Here is a 6,634-nt window from a genome sequence, read left to right as displayed (position 1 = left end):
ACAGAACATGGAACAAAAACCCACAACACCCAAAGGAAAACATACAGATAAATATGGCTCCCAATCAGAGATAACGAGCCGACAGCTGACACTCGTTACCTCCGATTGGGAGTCACATGACTACACAAGACCTAACCAAAACCACACACACCCAAATGAACACACCCTATTCCCAACCTAACCAAAACAAACCCCCACAAAACGAATACACCCTGGCTCAAATACAAGTCCCGGAGCCAGAGTGTGACAGTACCCCCCCCTAAAGGCGCGGACTGCGACCGCGCCTCAACTAGGGCTAACCAAGGGAGGGCTGGGTGGGCATACCTCTTCGGCGGTGGTTCTGGCTCTGGTCGTGGTCCCCACCCCACCATAGTCACTACCCGCTTCCGTAGCCTCCTCCAACTGACCACCCTCCAACTTACCCCCACCGGATTAAGGGGCAGCACCGGACGAAGAGGCAGCACCGGACTAAGGGTCAGCACCGGACTAAGGGGCAGCACCAGGATAAGGGGCAGCACCAGACTAAGGGGCAGCACCGGACTAAGGGGCAGCACCGGACTGAATGGCAGATCCTGGCTGGCTGGCTCATGGCTGGCTGACGGATCTGGCTGCTCATGGCTGGCTGACGGATCTGGCTGCTCATGGCTGGCTGACGGATCTGGCTGCTCATGGCTGGCTGACGGATCTGGCTGCTCATGGCAGGCTGACGGATCTGGCTGCTCATGGCTGGCTGACGGATCTGGCTGCTCATGGCAGGCTGACGGATCTGGCTGCTCATGGCTGGCGGAAGGCTCTGGCTGATCCTGTCTGGCGGACGGCTCTGGCTGATCCTGTCTGGCGGAAGGCTCTGGCTGATCCTGTCTGGCGGAAGGATCTGGCTGATCCTGTCTGGCGGAAGGCTCTGGCTGATCCTGTCTGGCGGAAGGCTCTGGCTGATCCTGTCTGGCGGAAGGCTCTGGCTGATCCTGTCTGGCGGAAGGCTCTAGCGGCTCCTGTCTGGCGGAAGGCTTTAGCGGCTCCGGTCTGGCGGACGGCTCTGAAGGCTCATGGCAGACGGGCGGCTTTGCAGGCTCAGTACAGACGGGCAGTTCATGCAGCGCTTGGCAGACGGACAGTTCAGACGGCGTTGGGCAGACAGGCAGTTCAGGCGCCTTTGGGCAGACGGGCAGTTCAAGCGCCGTTGGACAGACGGACAGTTCAGGCGCCGTTGGGCAGACGGGCAGTTCAGGCGCCGTTGGGCAGACGGCAGACTCTGGCCGGCCGAGACGCACTATAGGCCTGGTGCGTGGTGCCGGAACTGGTGGTCCCGGGCTGAGGACACGCATCTCAGGGCTAGTGCGGGGAGCAGGAACAGGCCGGGCTGGGCTGGCGACGCACACCGTAGACTTGGTGCGGGTGGCAGGAACAGGCCGGACCGGGCTGGCGACGCGCACCGTAGACTTGGTGCGGGTTGCAGGAACAGGCCGGACCGGGCTGGCGACGCGCACCGTAGACTTGGTGCGGGTGGCAGGAACAGGCCGGACCGGGCTGGCGACGCGCACCGTAGACTTGGTGCGGGTGGCAGGAACAGGCCGGACCGGGCTGGCGACGCGCACCGTAGACTTGGTGCGGGTGGCAGGAACAGGCCGGACCGGGCTGTGGAGACGGATAGGAGGCCTGGAGTGAACAGCGGCCACCACCCGTCCTGGCTGAATGCCTACCCTCACACACTCTGTGTGAGGCATCCGCACAGGACGTACAGGGCGGTGTACCCCTGGCCTGGTGGCCTCCTGGATACTCCCCCTTTTCTCCTCCGTCAGCCCCGTCGTCCATGCCGTGTGCCACCCCTAAAAATTTTCTGGGGTTGACTCACGACCGTCCGACGACGACCCTGATCACGCCGTAGCTCCTCTCTACGGCGCGCCTCCACCGTCTCACTCCATGGCCGGCGATCCATCCCGGCCAGGATTTCCTCCCAGGTCCAGGACCCCTGCCCGTCCAAGATCTGCTCCCACGTCCAGGCTGCCTGCTCCTGGACACGCTGCTTGGTCTTGGTGTGGTGGGTTTTTCTGTCACGAACGTCTTCCAAATGAGTAGACCAAAGCGCAGCGCGTTGAGCGAACATGACTTTATTAATTCAAAGTCTGGAACAAAACAACAAAACAAGAACGATTCGTGAAGTCCTCTGCAATACTGACAGAACATGGAACAAAAACCCACAACACCCAAAGGAAAACATACAGATAAATATGGCTCCCAATCAGAGATAACGAGCCGACAGCTGACACTCGTTACCTCCGATTGGGAGTCACATGACTACACAAGACCTAACCAAAACCACACACACCCAAATGAACACACCCTATTCCCAACCTAACCAAAACAAACCCCCACAAAACGAATACACCCTGGCTCAAATACAAGTCCCGGAGCCAGAGTGTGACAGGAACGATGAGCGGATAAGAGGCAATCCGTAATTTCGATGAAGACATTAATAAACGAGCTAAGATGGACGTAGTCAATATAACTATTTGTTCAGCACTTTTGAAATGTACAGCGAAATAATTCAGAACATGGGTCGTTCTTACAGTATTCTCTCTTTACACCAAGTCAGAACCGTAGGATAAATAAAGAGGGCATAAAAGCAGACAACGAAAGCTCTTACAATATTTGATGATTACATTTCTCTAAAACAGGCTATAGGCTACATTATGCACCACCAAGTCAAAACCGTAGGTTAAGTTAGGAGGGGGAAAGGGACCAAATTATTAGGGTGAGGCACATGGGCTACTAACAGCTTACTACATAGCATACACTTAGTATTACTTTCTTAGCTACAGTATATATACAGGTGAAGTAAGTTTACATACATGTCACGATCGTCAGGGAGAGACCAAGGCGCAGCGTTGAAGGTGAACATATTTATTATTATACTGATCACACGATCAAAACAACAGACGATAACGTGATGTCTACGGTTTAACACAAAACCAAATAAGAACAAGAAACCACAAACCCAAAGGGAAAGACAGACAGTTTAAATATGGCTCCCAATCAGAGACAACCAGCTGACACTCGTTGCCTCTGATTGGGAGTCACTCAGGCCAACATAGAAATACAAACTAGACCCACAACCTACAACACAAAACATAGAAACTAACACGCTGGCTCAACATACGAGAGTCCCCCGAGCCAGGGCGTGACAGTACCCCCCCCTAAAGGCGCGGACTCCGACCGCGCCAACCAAACACAACAGGGGAGGGACCGGGTGGGCACTCCGCCTAGGCGGCGGATCCGGCTCCGGGCATGATCCCCACTCCTTCTCTAACCCCCCAAAGTACCCCTGGTCCGGTCTGGCCCTGCTGACCAGAGCTGAACTGAACACTGGTGGAGCGGATTGCTCTAGCTCCGGCGTGACGCAGCACCTGACCGGTGCCGGACCCGCCACCGGTGGAACAGGCACGGGCCGTGCCGGACTGACGACGCACACCACTGGCTTGGTGTGGGGAGCAGGAGCGGGCCGAGCCGGGCTGACGAAACGCACCACTGACTTGGTGCGGGGAGTAGGAGCGGGCCGGACCGGGCTGACGAAGCTCACCACTGACTTGGTGCGGGGAGCAGGAACGGGCCGTGCCGGGCTGACGACGCGCACCACTGACTTGGTGCGGGGAGCAGGAACGGGCCGGACAGGGCTGACGAAACGCACCACAGACTTGGTGCGGGGAGCAGGAATGGGCCGGACTGGGCTGGCGACGCGCACCACAGACTTGGTGCGGAGAGCAGGAACGGGCCGGACAGGGCTGACGAAACGCACCACTGACTTGGTGCGGGGAGCAGGAATGGGCCGGGCCGAGCTGGCGATGCGCACCGTAGACTTGGTGCGAGTGGCAGGAACAGGCCGGACCGTACTGGGAACACACACCACTGGCCCTACGTGGGGATCAGGAACAGGCCGGACCGGACTGGCAACACACGCCAGTACCTCTCGCCGTGCCTCTACATCTTCCACCCCCTCTTCGACCAGTGGCCCCCGTAACCTGGCGGCCTCCTCTGCCAATCCGCTGGGCCGCTCTGCCGCGGTCTCCTGCTGGCCCATCGTCCACGGCGTTAGCCCCCCCCTAAAAAAATTCTGGGCTTCACTCCTACCCGTGGCCAAGGTCTCCATGTCCCTCGCCAGCCGTTCGCCCTTCTGCCACAATGTCAAGCCCCTCTCCTCCTCATCCGGCTTGACCCAGTCGAGGAGGCGAAGGAGATCTGTTAGAGATCTCCCTGGCGATGGCTCCTGGACACGCTGCTTGGTCACATCTTGGTGGTTTCTTCTGTCACGATCGTCAGGGAGAGACCAAGGCGCAGCGTTGAAGGTGAACATATTTATTATTATACTGATCACACGATCAAAACAACAGACGATAACGTGATGTCTACGGTTTAACACAAAACCAAATAAGAACAAGAAACCACAAACCCAAAGGGAAAGACAGACAGTTTAAATATGGCTCCCAATCAGAGACAACCAGCTGACACTCGTTGCCTCTGATTGGGAGTCACTCAGGCCAACATAGAAATACAAACTAGACCCACAACCTACAACACAAAACATAGAAACTAACACCCTGGCTCAACATACGAGAGTCCCCCGAGCCAGGGCGTGACAATACACCTTAGTAAAATACATTTAAACTCAGTTTTTCACAATTTCTGACATTTAATCCTAGTAAAAATTCCCTGTCTTAAGTCAGTTAGGATCACCACTTTATTTTAAGAATGTGAAATTTCAGAATAATAGTAGAGAGAATGATTTATTTCAGCTTTTATTTATTTCATCACATTCCCAGTGGGTCAGAAGTTTACATACACTCAATTAGTATTTGGTAGCATTGCCTTTAAATTGTTTAACTTGGGTCAAACGTTTCGGGTAGCCTTCCACATGCTTCCCACAATAAGTTGGGTGAATTGTGGCCCATTCCCCCTGACAGAACTGGTGTAACTGAGTCAGGTTTGTAGGCCTCCTTGCTCGCACACACTTTTTCAGTTCTGCCCACAAATGTTCTATAGGATTGATGTCAGGGCTTTGTGATGGCCACTCCAATACCTTGACTTTGTTGTCCTTAAGCCATTTTGGCACAACTTTGGAAGTATGCTTGGGGTCATTGTCCATTTGGAAGACCCATTTGCGACCAAGCTTTAACTTCCTGACTGATGTCTTGAGATGTTGCTTCAATATATCCACATAATTTTCCTTCCTCATGATGCCATCTATTTTATGAAGTGCACCAGTCCCTCCTGCAGCAAAGCACCCCCACAGCATGATGCTGCCAACCCTGCGCTTCACGGTTGGGATGGTGTTCTTCGGCTTGCAAGCCTGCCCCTTTTTCCTCCAAACATAACGATGGTCATTATGGCCAAACAGTTCTATTTTTGTTTCATCAGACTAGAGGACATTTCTCCAAAAAGTACGATCTTTGTCCCCATGTGCAGCTGCAAACCGTAGTCTTGCTTTTTTATGGCAGTTTTGGAGCAGTGGCTTCTTCCTTGCTGAGCGGCCTTTCAGGTTATGTCGATATAAGACTCGTTTTACTGTGGATATAGATACTTTTGTACCTGTTTCCTCCAGCATCTTCACAAGGTCCTTTGCTGTTGTTCTGGGATTGATTTGCACTTTTCGCACCAAAGTACGTTCATCTCTAGGAGACAGAACGCGTCTCCTTCCTGAGCGGTATGATGTCTGCGTGGTCCCATGGTGTTTATACTTGCATACTATTGTTTGTACAGATGAACGTGGTACCTTTAGGCGTTTGGAAATTGCTCCCAAGGATGAACCAGACTTGTGGAGGTCTACAAATTTTTTTCTGAGGTCTTGGCTGATTTATTTTGATTTTCCCATGATGTCAAGCAAAGAGGCACTGAGTTTGAAGGTAGGCCTTGAAATACATCCAATTGACTCAAATGATGTCAATTAGCCGATCAGAAGCTTCTAAAGCCATGACATCATTTCCTGGAATTTTCCAAGCTGTTTAAAGGCACAGTCAACTTAGTGTATGTAAACTTCTGACCCACTGGAATTGTGATACAGTGAATTACAAGTTAAATAATCTGTCTGTAAACAATTGTTGGAAAAATTACTTGTGTCATGCACAAAGTAGATGTCCTAACCGACTTGCCAAAACTATAGTTTGTTAACAAGAAATGTGTGGAGTGGCTGAAAAACGAGTTTATCTTTTGGCCAAATTTCACATTCACAAATGTAAATTTACAAACAAAACAACACATTTTCTTACCGTACAAAAATAAATTGAACTATATTTTAAGACAATTAAATACTCTACCAATAAAAAAGCTGTTTTTGTCCCTTAAGGTCCTTGTGTAATGTGATATTGTACCCCCTAGCCCAATTTGTCCTTTGTACACTGCTCAAAAAAATTAAGGGAACACTTAAACAACACAATGTAACTCCAAGTCAATCACACTTCTGTGAAATCAAACTGTCCACTTAGGAAGCAACACTGATTGACAATAAATGTCACATGTTGTTGTGCAAATGGGATAGACAACAGGTGGAAATTATAGGCAATTAGCAAGACACCCCCAATAAAGGACTGGTTTTGCAGGTGGTGACCACAGACCACTTCTCAGTTCCTATGCTTCCTGGCTGATG

The sequence above is a fragment of the Coregonus lavaretus genome, assembly GCF_964263955.1.
Source record: "Coregonus lavaretus genome assembly, chromosome: 18".
In the NCBI taxonomy this organism is placed as follows: Eukaryota; Metazoa; Chordata; class Actinopteri; order Salmoniformes; family Salmonidae; genus Coregonus; species Coregonus lavaretus.
The sequence above is the reverse complement of the archived record's forward strand: the minus strand, read 5'-3'. Positions refer to the sequence as shown.